This window comes from Bubalus kerabau, chromosome 3 (genome assembly GCF_029407905.1).
Source record: "Bubalus kerabau isolate K-KA32 ecotype Philippines breed swamp buffalo chromosome 3, PCC_UOA_SB_1v2, whole genome shotgun sequence".
Taxonomy (NCBI): Eukaryota; Metazoa; Chordata; class Mammalia; order Artiodactyla; family Bovidae; genus Bubalus; species Bubalus kerabau.
The window spans coordinates 150,224,577-150,237,249 of NC_073626.1; the positions used below are offsets into that span (position 1 = coordinate 150,224,577).

Consider the following 12,673-nt stretch of genomic DNA (forward strand, 5'->3'; position numbering starts at 1 on the left):
AAGGTCTAGAAAGATAAACAGAAATGCACTAGGTGGGTAAGGACGGGACAACAAGCAGAAACAACCATGAACTCGATCAATCTGTACATGTGCTAAGAAAGTGAAAGTTGCTCAGTTGTGTCTGACACTTTGCAACCCCATGGACTTTACAGTCCACGGAATTCTCCAGGCCAGAATACTGGAGTGGGTAGCCTTTCCCTTCTCCAAGGAATTTTCCCAGCCCAGGGATCAAACCCAGGTCTCCTGCATTGCAGGTGGATTCTTTACCAGCTGAGCCACCAGGGAAGCTCAAGAATTCTGGAGTGGGTAGCCTATCCCTTCTCCAGCAGATCTTCCTGACCCAGGAATCAAACTAGGGTCTCCTGCATTGCAGGTGAATTCTTTACCAGCTGAGTTACTAGGGAAGCCCAGTAACTAAATGTACGGTTATTATATGTTGATTAAAACACATGTTTATGAAATTCACTATTACCATGTTCTTTATTATAAAGTTAATACGTAATTATAGAGGTGCAAAAGAAAAGCATCAATGCTTTTTTCTAATAAAAGTCATTTTCATCATAGAAGCAATTAATTTTTGAGATGCCTGTTCTGTTGTGTGGTCCTCTGGGAACCTGCAGTTAAAGAGTAGAGAAGATAACAGTCTCTGCAGATGGTGCTCACAGAGCGGCACCGAGAATCAGCCAAAACCTTGGACTATGTAATCAGACTGGAAAGAGCAGCTCATGGGGCTAAATAATGCCTCATTTTGAGGTCTAGAGACACAGGTACATCCATGGCAGACACCAGAGCAGGTGTCTGGCCACTCAGTGGAGACCACAGTGGGCAGGATCCTGCCCTCACATAGCTCACCGTTCAGCAGGGAAAGACAGAACCGGGTTCAAATGTTTTGTTTATAATGGTTAAATATTTGCTATATTTAAAAATTTTAAATGAGGAAAAAACGGATGGTGTTTTGGAAAATGAAGTACAATCCACTTGAAACTGTTGCTGAAGAATGATGTATTGTACAATTCAATTAGTCTTTCTGGCTCTATTGAGCAGTGTTTATACTGAGCCAGGGCCCTGCTGAATTAGGTTAACAATGCTACCTTTTAGTAGGTGAACAGAAGGACAAAGGGCACTGGCCAGTCTCCCAGGCCTTAAAAGGCTTCTCTCTTCAGGTGGTACTTAAGCCCGAGTGGGGAAAAAAAAAAAGAGCCTTCTACAGAGACAGTAAAAGCAGTGAGACAAATGGGATGGCAGCTACTGACATCTGCATTCATACACTGAAATCCCTAGAAACAAAAACAGCTAGTCTCAAGAAAGTCTAAGGCCCTGTTTCCCGAAGTTACTAGCTAGTGTGGAGAATACAGAGCATACTATGACCCCGGCAGCCTCAGTATGTGAACAAATAAAGCCCTGCCATGCTGAGCTGTTTTTGGCTGCAAAGCACATGCTCATTTTTTGAGAACCAACCACTTGCATCGGTGAGGGAATTTGGGAGAGGACTCAAAATTCCATATGAAATGCTATTTTTGCAAAATAGGAAATCAGTGGGGATATAGTGATCGAAATTTGAAACCATCCTCTATTCTGGTATGAGCACTCTACTTTCAAACTCAACTGTAATTACAAAGCTTTTCTAAAAATACATAGTTACTTATGGAAGGAAGCCAATGATATTCTTAAGTGACGAAGTTTATGTGAGAGAAAGTTTCTTTCTCATTAATAGAACCATTTCATGAGCTATAAGGGAACACTAAATATATTCTACTTAAGAGCCAAGAGCTACTGTCCTACTTCTTGCCTACCAAATTACGAAAAACATCAAAAACCCGAGTGCTGTTTCTGATACGAAAACTCACCTCAGAGGTACAAAAGGATAAGCCCAGTATTCCTTACTTAAAAAAAAAATGAATGGCTTAGGCTGGCATTCTTTTCCATGATCCTACTCCACTTAGATCAGAAGCAATTTTTACAGGGTTGACAGTTCATTTTTCCAACCTATTGGCCTGTTAGTATCTTACTAAACAATATTTATTAATGATATTAGTATTATTAATATTAACTAGTTAATATTAGTATTATTAATACACCAGTTTCTTTCCATAGATATTTTAACTTTAGAATAGTTTAAGCTGTAAGAACTTCATTCTGCAACTGTGGTTTTGTTGCAGTTTGTGAACTGGTTCTCTCTTCACCTGGAAAATCCCATGGATAGAGGAGACCTGGTGGGCTACAGTACATGGGGTCGCAAAAAGCTGGACATGGCTGAGCGACTAACACTTTTTCTCTTCACAGACCTGCAGTCAACATGGTTCGAGAGAGGTGAGGAGGAGGAGGGCCAGGCAGAAGCAGGTCTCCTCCCCATCTCATACTCAGGAGGAGTTGGAGAAAATAGCACAGTTCAGGTTATAATTATCCATAAACCAGTAATGACAAATCTGCTAGATACACATATGTATTTATAAATAAGCATATTTGTCATTTGCTTTTAACAAGCTAACCATCATTGGTATAGATTTTAATATAATACATCTTCTGTTATGCTGGTGACAGGTACCTCTGAAAATAAAAATTCTCAAATGTCATTCAGGTTTCTGTAATTCTGAGAGGTTCTGAAATGGTGTCCTGGTATGTTCCCCCACAAAAACAGTCCTGGGTAATAATGTGATGGGGCAAAAGCAATGTGGTGACCAATGATAGCAATTTGGAGAGGAGGAGAATGATGTGGTGGTGGTGAGGACTTTAGTTTTTGTTAAAGGAGGAAAATGGATCAGAGTAAAATGGATGAGAACATAATCTTAGAATAACAATAACAGGTACAGATAAAATAGACTTGAGTGCCAAAGAATTGAAGTTTTCGAACTGTGGTGCTGGAGAAGACTCTTGAGAGACCCTTGGAGAGCAAGGAGATCAAACCAGTCCATCTTAAAGGAAATCAACCCTGAATATTCATTGGAAGGACTGATGCTGAAGCTCCAATACTTTGGCCACCTGATCCGAATACCTGACTCATTAGAAAAGACCCTGATGCTGGGAAAGACTGAAGGCAGGAGGAGAAGCGGATGATAGAGGACAATATGGTTGGATGGCATCACTGACTCAATGGAGATGAGTTTGAGCAAACTCTGGAAGATGGTGAGGGACAGGGAAGCCTGGCATGCTGCAGTCCATGGGGTCTCAAAGAGTTGGACACGACTGAGCAACTGAACAACAACAGATAATCTAGTTCAGTTTTTTCTTAACCTGTGTCCCAAGGAATACCAGTCATATAGAAAAGATCCCTCTGAGGTCTGACAAAAAATATGTCACATGCCACATTCTTCTCTTGATGATTCGAAGTGCAGCGTGTTAGCATATTAAAACTCTGGGACATGGAGCACTAGAGAAAACCTGCTGAACCCAGCCACTTTCCAACCAATCTGGCTACAGACAGGGCAGCTGGTTAATGTCATGCAGACTGTAGTGAGGGGTAGGGGGTGGTGAGAAATGAGTCAGCCACGGTTCCCCTCATCATCTGGAGGAAGGAACCTCTTTCTCTACCATTACCTGCACTTAATAGAAAATTGAGTCCAGAGAACTTACATGACTTCTCTGTGGTCAGCTCATGGTAGATCTCGAGCCAAAACTCAGATGTGGGGATACACTGCTCTGTGCTTGTTAGCATTGTTTACATTCACAGTTCTTTTTTAAATAACTCCACCAACTGTCTGTTCATCACTCTTTAAAAGAGGAGATCCCAGTTCCTGTTCTGTTCCTCTCTCCTCTCCAGTCACATAGAAAGCAAGTGGGCTACCAATGGAGAAGAACCCATAATTTAAGGAGGCAGTACACTGGTGTGTGGGTTTCCATGTGTCTTTAACTCTAAAACAAAACTAAAGTCCAATGACACTTCATTTATCTAGAAGTCACTTATTTGTACATTTGTTTACTGCCTTTTATCACCTGAAATTCATGATGCGGAACACATGTCCTAACGCCTAGAATGGTGAGCACAGTAAGTGTTCAGTAAACATTTGTTCAACAGATGAATGAGTACTTTACAGGGCTCTGGCCGTGACTCTGAACCACACACTTCTCTCAGTTTGATTCTTTGTTTCTAAGTTCACAACATATTTAGAACTAATAACGTAGGAAAGGGGAAGGACAGCTAGAGGCAGCTCAGTGACAGCAGAGGTGACAGCTGACATCCTGGTACTAAGGGAAGGAAGGACCTGCAAGGAGATATTAAAGTACAGCATACAACCCGACGCAAAGCAATGTGGCAACATCTATCAAACTCACAGGTGTACATACTGTGTCTAGGAAGTTACCTACAGAGAGTCCCATTCATGAATCAAAGAACTTACATTCGAAATAATGTATAAAGTTATTCACAGAATCACTGTCATATTAGAAAGACTGAGAAAACTTTAATGCTGATCAACAAGTTGGAAAGTTGATGTGTTAAATTCATGATGGAACATGGAATGGCTATTTTTAAAAAGCCCAAGGAAGAGTTTTATGATCTAAATGGAATGTTTTCTAAGAGCAGCATGTACACTATATTACCTATTGCCATTTTTGTGTAAAACACATATATGTAAAATATCTCTGGAAGGAGTGATTTGGTTGCCTGTGGTAAGAACAGGGTGGGTGTGAGGAAGAGAAGGGAAGGAGACTATCCATGTGTATATGTCCTTTGTACTTTTGAACCTCGAAATGTGGAAGTATATTATGTTCAGAAAAAGAAGAATAAAAGTATAGTAGTACAAGGTAATTTCCTTACAGAAAGAAGTCTCCCATACCATGCTAAACCACACTGAAGTTATTGGTTACAAGATTTAGAACACTCATATTTATAATGATAATTCTCAGGTATTAAAAAAAGGTTAATTTCTAGTACAAATTTTCTGAAATAGAATCTACAGAGCTATGTGACAGTTAAAATTTATAAACTAATAAAAATAATGTAATCACATTACTAAAAATTTGGAGACTAAAGAGTAGGAGAAGGCTTCCCTAATAGTTCAGTTGGTAAAGAATCCGCCTGCAATGTCAGAGACCTGGGTTCAATCCGTGGGTTGGGAAGATCCCCTGGAGAAGGGAAAAGCTACCCACTCTAGTATTCTGGCCTGGAGAATTCCATAACTGTATAGTCCATGGGGTTGCAAAGAGTCGGACATGACTGAGCAACTTTCACAGAACAGAAAAGATTAGGGGAGGAAAAAATCCACCTATAATCACAGTAAAATAACCACTGATTGCTTTGGTATAAGGTTTCCTTCTAGCATTTTCCCCCATCTCCATTATGAAAAATCATGGCAAAGTTTTAAGAAGATCAATTCCAACCATAACACTTCTTGGTCTTATTAAAATAGGCGCTGTGGACTAGTGGAGGAGGAATCAAGAGATCTTAAGTTTAATTACAATTTGTTCTCAAAATCTCCCAGTGACTCTGAACAAGTGGCTTTTCCCATCAGCGAACTATTCTCCAGCTCTGCAAGGCCAGCAGAGCTTGCCTTGAATGCCTCTCAAGATGAAGAGATAGGAAATGGTTTGTGTAACATGGAAAACCCCTAGCTAAATGGAATGTGCATGTTCAGGCTAGGAAACAAAAATATTTTTTAAAAGCACAATTTGGGAAGAGTTCAGGCAAAGTTTGATTTCCTTACTACCTCTTTGCCATGCTTGATATTTTTGAAAGGGGGGAGGGTAAGAGGAAACACCATTGTCCAAAAACAATTTCATCAGAAAAATTGCTGTAGAATTGGAGGATAGAATTTAGCTGCTAGGTAATCCTGGAGCTCAATTCAATCTGCAGGATGTACACTGGAAAACAGATGAAATCCTGCTTTAAAAATAATTAGGATTATTATTACTCTGCAGGGCAGACAAGGAAGCGCTTAAGATGACAGATTTCATTCCTCTCTGCAAAACCATTTGTTCACTCTTTCAAATGGATATTCAAGCCAGTCACGTACTTGCAATTAGGGGGAGCAGGCAGCTCTAACAGAACGATGTCTGGTCTTGGAAACTGATAGGTTTGAACTGATCCTCACAATTAGGAACATTAAGTTAAATCCCAGCATTTGAGCAAAGACAGACAGACACTGGACTAAATGGAACACAGTTACTTAATGTCAGTGAGAGATGATCCAGATAAAATCGACCAGCTCTGTTCTTGATTTAAACATCTTCCCTTGTCTGCTGAGAGCCTAGGAGGGAATGGTCTCACAAAAGACACTTTCCTCTTGGATGAAGTGTGGTACCTAATAACCTTATTACTTACCTGTCCTCTCAAAATCAAACCTTGTCAGTTGAAGGACCACCACCACAAAAATATCTGCTTTACAGTAAAATTATAATAAGCCTGAGCAATGGCTGGATTGATGATTTCAGGGGGCTTCAGCCTTCACTGCAAACAGACCTGGACCTTCTCCACTGCATGGGTTCTTAAACCACGCCTGAGTTTTTCACTTTCCTCATTCAGTGTCACCTTTACTGCTTTAGTTCCATTGATGAGCACATATTCTGAGGGCAGGTGCCACCAGCCTAAGCCCTCAATGATCACGGGGTTGGGGCTGCCTCACTCACTCACTCTCTACACACATCTCAGCTGTCAAAGCTCTGCTCCAAGGAGATTAAACTGTTCAAACCGAAAACTCAACTAGCGTTCTTGCCCTAGAAATAAATGTTTATCTATTACACACATGGCCAATATATTTATAGCCTGTATTCAGAGTGTCAAGTACAAGATGCAGAGGAGAGAATGACAACTCTGTGTGACAGAGGGGAAGGGAAGAATCAGGAGAGGAAAGAACGTTTAAGCTGGGTTTAGGATTTGAATGAGGGCAAGAGGGAGACAAGAGGTGTGAAACAGCCCGGCAGGACTGGGTGATGGGAAGGCATACGCTCTTAAGAGATTCAGGGGTGGGAGGCAGTGGATGGAAGGGCTAGAAAGGCTGGGACTAGAGATCATAAATGTCTTTATGTCAGGTAAAGAGATTTAGAGTTATTTTATATTCAATCATTGTAAAAGCTGGCATTAATTGAGCACTTATTTACATTCTAGACAGCACTAGATGTTTTCTGTGAATTATTCATTTAAGCAAATAGTAACCTTAAGAAGTAGGGACTATCCCTACTATTGTGTATGTGCTTAGTCACTCAGTCGTGTCCAGTTCTTTGCCACCCCATGGACTGTAGCCCGCCAGGCTCCTCTATCCATGGGGATTCTCCAGACAGGAATACTGGAGTGGGTTGACATGCCCTCCTCCTCCAGGGGATCTCCTTGACCCAAGTATGGATCAAATTCAGATCTCTCACATTGCAGGCTAATTCTTTTTTTTTTTTTTTTTTTACATTGCAGGCTAATTCTTTACCATCTGAGCCACCAGGGAAATCCAATCAGATAGCTACTAAGTGACAAAGCTAAGACTTGAACCCAGGTAGTCTGGGTTCATTCTACAGATTAGGAAATGGAAGCTCAGGAAAGTTCAAGTTATTTGCCTCAACCAGTCAAGCACCTAATTAGAGGTAGAGAGAGGATTTTGATAAAGGCCTGTTGAACAAAAGTTCCTGCTGCTGCTGCCGCTGCTAAGTCGCTTCAGTCGTGTCCGACTCTGTGCAACCCCATAGACGGCAGCCCACCAGGCTCCCCTGTCCCTGGGATTCTCCAGGCAAGAGTATTGGAGTGGGTTGCCATTTCCTTTTCCAATTCATGAAAGTGAAAAGTGAAAGTGAAGTCGCTCAGTCTTGTCCAACCCTCAGCGACCCCATGGACTGCAGCCTTCCAGGCTCCTCCAACCATGGGATTTTCCAGGCAAGAGTACTGGAGTGGGGTGCCATTGGCTTCTATTAACCCCTAAATAAGTGCAATTCTAGAGATTCACACATGTGTTGTGGTGGCACAGAGAGAAATTCTTATTGTTTAGTTGCTAAGTTGTGTCCAACTCTTTGCAACCCCATGGACTGTAGCCCGCCAGGCTCCTCTGTCCATGGAATTCTCCAGGAAAGAACACTGGAGTGGGTTGCCATTTCTTCCTCCAGAAGATCTTCCCGACCCAGGGATCAAACTTGCATCTCCTGCATTGCAGGCGGATTCTTTACCACTGGGATTCTTTACCACCAGGGAAGCCCATGGGGAGTAACTAACAAAGCACAGATGGGGAAAGCAGGAAGCATTGGAGGTTTCATCAAGGAGGACATTCTTCTATCGGCCCTGGAACAAAGAGCCAGGATTCCTGAGATGGGTAAAAGTATCGGGAGCACATGTGGAAGGAGGATCTCTAAATGAGGGAAAGGGCTCTTCTTCCCAGCCCAGGAGGGGAGGCAGTAAGGACAGATACAGATGTAGGCAGGCTTGCAGGTATTCGAATTCAAATCTTCAGTTTCTCCTTGAAGTAGGAGGCATATGCTGAGAAGGACTCCTCAGGGAGGAGGCAGATTAAAGACATGTGGATGATTAACAATAACACAATAATAGTGGGAGACTTTAATACCCCACTCACACCTATGGATAGATCAACTAAACAGAAAATTAACAAGGAAACACAAACTTTAAACAATACAATAGACCAGTTAGACCTAATTGATATCTATAGGACATTTCATCCCAAAACAAGGAATTTCACCTTTTTCTCAAGCACACATGGAACCTTCTCCAGGATAGATCACATCCTGGGCCATAAAGCTAGCCTTGGTAAATTCAAAAAAATAGAAATCATTCCAAGCATCTTTTCTGACCACAATGCAGTAAGATTAGATCTCAATTACAGGAGAAAAACTATTAAAAATTCCACATATGGAGGCTGAACAACACGCTACTGAATAACCAACAAATCACAGAAGAAATAAAAAAAGAAATCAAAATGTGCATAGAAACGAATGAAAATGAAAACACAACAACCCAAAACCTGTGGGACACAGTAAAAGCAGTCCTAAGGGGAAAGTTCATAGCAATACAGGCACACCTCAAGAAACAAGAAAAAAGTCAAATAAATAACCTAACTCTACACCTAAAGCAACTAGAAAAGGAAGAAATGAAGAACCCCAGGGTTAGTAGAAGGAAAGAAATCTTAAAAATTAGAGCAGAAATAAATGCAAAAGAAACCAAAGAGACCATAGCAAAAATCAACAAAACCAAAAGCTGGTTCTTTGAAAGGATAAATAAAATTGACAAACCATTAGCCAGACTCATCAAGAAACAAAGGGAGAAAAATCAAATCAATAAAATTAGAAACGAAAATGGAGAGATCACAACAGACAACACAGAAATACAAAGGATCATAAGAGACTACTATCAACAATTATATGCCAATAAAATGGACAACGTGGAAGAAATGGACAAATTCTTAGAAAAGTACAACTTTCCAAAACTCGACCAGGAAGAAATAGAAAATCTTAACAGACCCATCACAAGCACGGATGTTAAAACTGTAATCAAAAATCTTCCAGCAAACAAAAGCCCAGGTCCAGACGGCTTCACAGCTGAATTCTACCAAAAATTTAGAGAAGAGCTAACACCTATCCTGCTCAAACTCTTCCAGAAAATTGCAGAGGAAGGTAAACTTCCAAACTCATTCTATGAGGCCACCATCACCCTAATACCAAAACCTGACAAAGATCCCACAAAAAAAGAAAAGTACAGGCCAATATCACTGATGAACATAGATGCAAAAATCCTTAACAAAATTCTAGCAATCAGAATCCAACAACACATTAAAAAGATCATACACCATGACCAAGTGGGCTTTATCCCAGGCATGCAAGGATTCTTCAATATCTGCAAATCAATCAATGTAATACACCACATTAACAAATTGAAAAATAAAAACCATATGATTATCTCAATAGATGCAGAGAAAGCCTTTGACAAAATTCAACATCCATTTATGATCAAAACTCTCCAGAAAGCAGGAATAGAAGGAACATACCTCAACATAATAAAAGCTATATATGACAAACCCACAGCAAACATTATCCTCAATGGTGAAAAATTGAAAGCATTTCCTCTAAAGTCAGGAACAAGACAAGGGTGCCCACTTTCACCATTACTATTCAACATAGTTTTGGAAGTGTTGGCCACAGCAATCAGAGCAGAAAAAGAAATAAAAGGAATCCAAATTGGAAAAGAAGAAGTAAAACTCTCACTATTTGCAGATGACATGATCCTCTACATAGAAAACCCTAAAGACTCCACCAGAAAATTACCAGAACTAATCAATGACTATAGTAAACTTGCAGGATATAAAATCAACACCCAGAAATCCCTTGCATTCCTATACACTAATAATGAGAAAACAGAAAGAGAAATTAAGGAAACAATTCCATTCACCATTGCAACGGAAAGAATAAAATACTTAGGAATATATCTACCTAAAGAAACTAAAGACCTATATATAGAAAACTATAAAACACTGGTGAAAGAAATCAAAGAGGACACTAATAGATGGAGAAATATACCATGTTCATGGATTGGAAGAATCAATATAGTGAAAATGAGTATACTACCCAAGGCAATTTATAGATTCAATGCAATCCCTATCAAGCTACCAACAGTATTCTTCACAGAGCTAGAACAAATAATTTCACAATTTGTATGGAAATACAAAAAGCCTCAAATAGCCAAAGCGATCTTGAGAAAGAAGAATGGAACTGGAGGAATCAACCTGTCTGACTTCAGGCTCTACTACAAAGCCACAGTTATCAAGACAGTATGGTACTGGCACAAAGACAGAAATATAGATCAATGGAACAAAATAGAAAGCCCAGAGATAAATCCACGCACATATGGACACCTTATCTTTGACAAAGGAGGCAAGAATATACAATGGATTAAAGACAATCTCTTTAACAAGTGGTGCTGGGAAATCTGGTCAACCACTTGTAAAAGAATGAAACTAGAACACTTTCTAACACCATACACAAAATAAACTCAAAATGGATTAAAGATCTAAACGTAAGACCAGAAACTATAAAACTCCTAGAGGAGAATATAGGCAAAACACTCTCTGACATACATCACAGCAGGATCCTCTATGACCCACCTCCCAGAATATTGGAAATAAAAGCAAAAATAAACAAATGGGACCTAATTAACCTTAAAAGCTTCTGCACATCAAAGGAAACTATTAGCAAGGTGAAAAGACAGCCTTCAGAATGGGAAAAAATAATAGCAAATGAAGCAACTGACAAACAACTAATCTCAAAAATATACAAGCAACTCCTACAGCTCAACTCCAGAAAAACAAATGACCCAGTCACAAAATGGGCCAAAGAACTAAATAGACATTTCTCCAAAGAAGACATACAGATGGCTAACAAACACATGAAAAGATGCTCAACATCACTCATTATCAGAGAAATGCAAATCAAAACCACCATGAGGTACCATTTCACACCAGTCAGAATGGCTGCGATCCAAAAGTCTACAAATAATAAATGCTGGAGAGGGTGTGGAGAAAAGGGAACCCTCTTACACTGTTGGTGGGAATGCAAACTAGTACAGCCACTATGGAGAACAGTGTGGAGATTCCTTAAAAAACTGGAAATAGAACTGCCTTATGATCCAGCAATCCCACTGCTGGGCATACACACTGAGGAAACCAGAAGGGAAAGAGACACGAGTACCCCAATGTTCATCACAGCACTGTTTATAATAGCCAGGACATGGAAGCAACCTAGATGTCCATCAGCAGATGAATGGATAAGAACGCAGTGGTACATATACACAATGGAGTATTACTCAGCCATTAAAAAGAATACATTTGAATCAGTTCTAATGAGGTGGATGAAACTGCAGCCTATTATACAGAGTGAAGTAAGCCAGAAAGAAAAACACCAATACAGTATACTAACGCATATATATGGAATTTAGAAAGATGGTAACAATAACCCTGTGTACGAGACAGCAAAAGAGACACTGATGTATAGAACAGTCTTATGGACTCTGTGGGAGAGGGAGAGGGTAGGAAGATTTGGGAGAATGGCATTGAAACATGTAAAATATCATGTATGAAACGAGTTGCCAGTCCAGGTTCGATGCACAATCCTGGATGCTTGGGGCTGGTGCACTGGGACGACCCAGAGGGATGGTATGGGGAGGGAGGAGGGAAGAGGGCTCAGGATGGGGAACACATGTATACCTGTGGTGGATTCATTTTGATATTTGGCAAATCTAATACAATTATGTAAAGTTTAAAAATAAAATAAAATTAAAAAAAAAAATAAAATAAAGACATGTGGATGATTATTGGGCACAACAGGAGCTGCCCAGGGATGCAGAAAAGGATCCTAGCCGACTGGCCACTCAGAGTGGTCAGTTTCAGTTTAGACTTCAAAGATGATAGGTAGGTAGCAGCTACACGTTCCATTCCTGCCCTTGTTGCTGCAGGGCGATACCGTTACAATGAAAGCAAGACTCAGACATCTGTTAGCAAGGAGGTATAAAACCCATCATACAGCCTGTTTTTGTATGTAGCACCTTGCATGGAAGGTTCGTTCAAGGCAGACGTGACAATATTCTGGCAGAAGAATGAGGAAAGCTTCTAGTCAGATCAGGTAACAGAATTCTCTATTGGGTCCCGGGACCCAGGACCACACAAAAAATAAATAAATGTCCTAAACCTAGAGTACGAATCCAGTGGGGGTTAGATTCCTTGACTTGCCAAATTTGATTTATGCTATTTGGTTTACACAAGGGTAG

General features: G+C 40.3%; 1 protein-coding gene across 2 annotated transcripts in view; it reads right to left on the minus strand.

The window, feature by feature from the left end:
* PLEKHM3 (pleckstrin homology domain containing M3) overlaps positions 1–12,673 on the minus strand; it is a 226,327-nt gene that overhangs the window by 129,523 nt on the left and 84,131 nt on the right. The window lies entirely within an intron of this gene.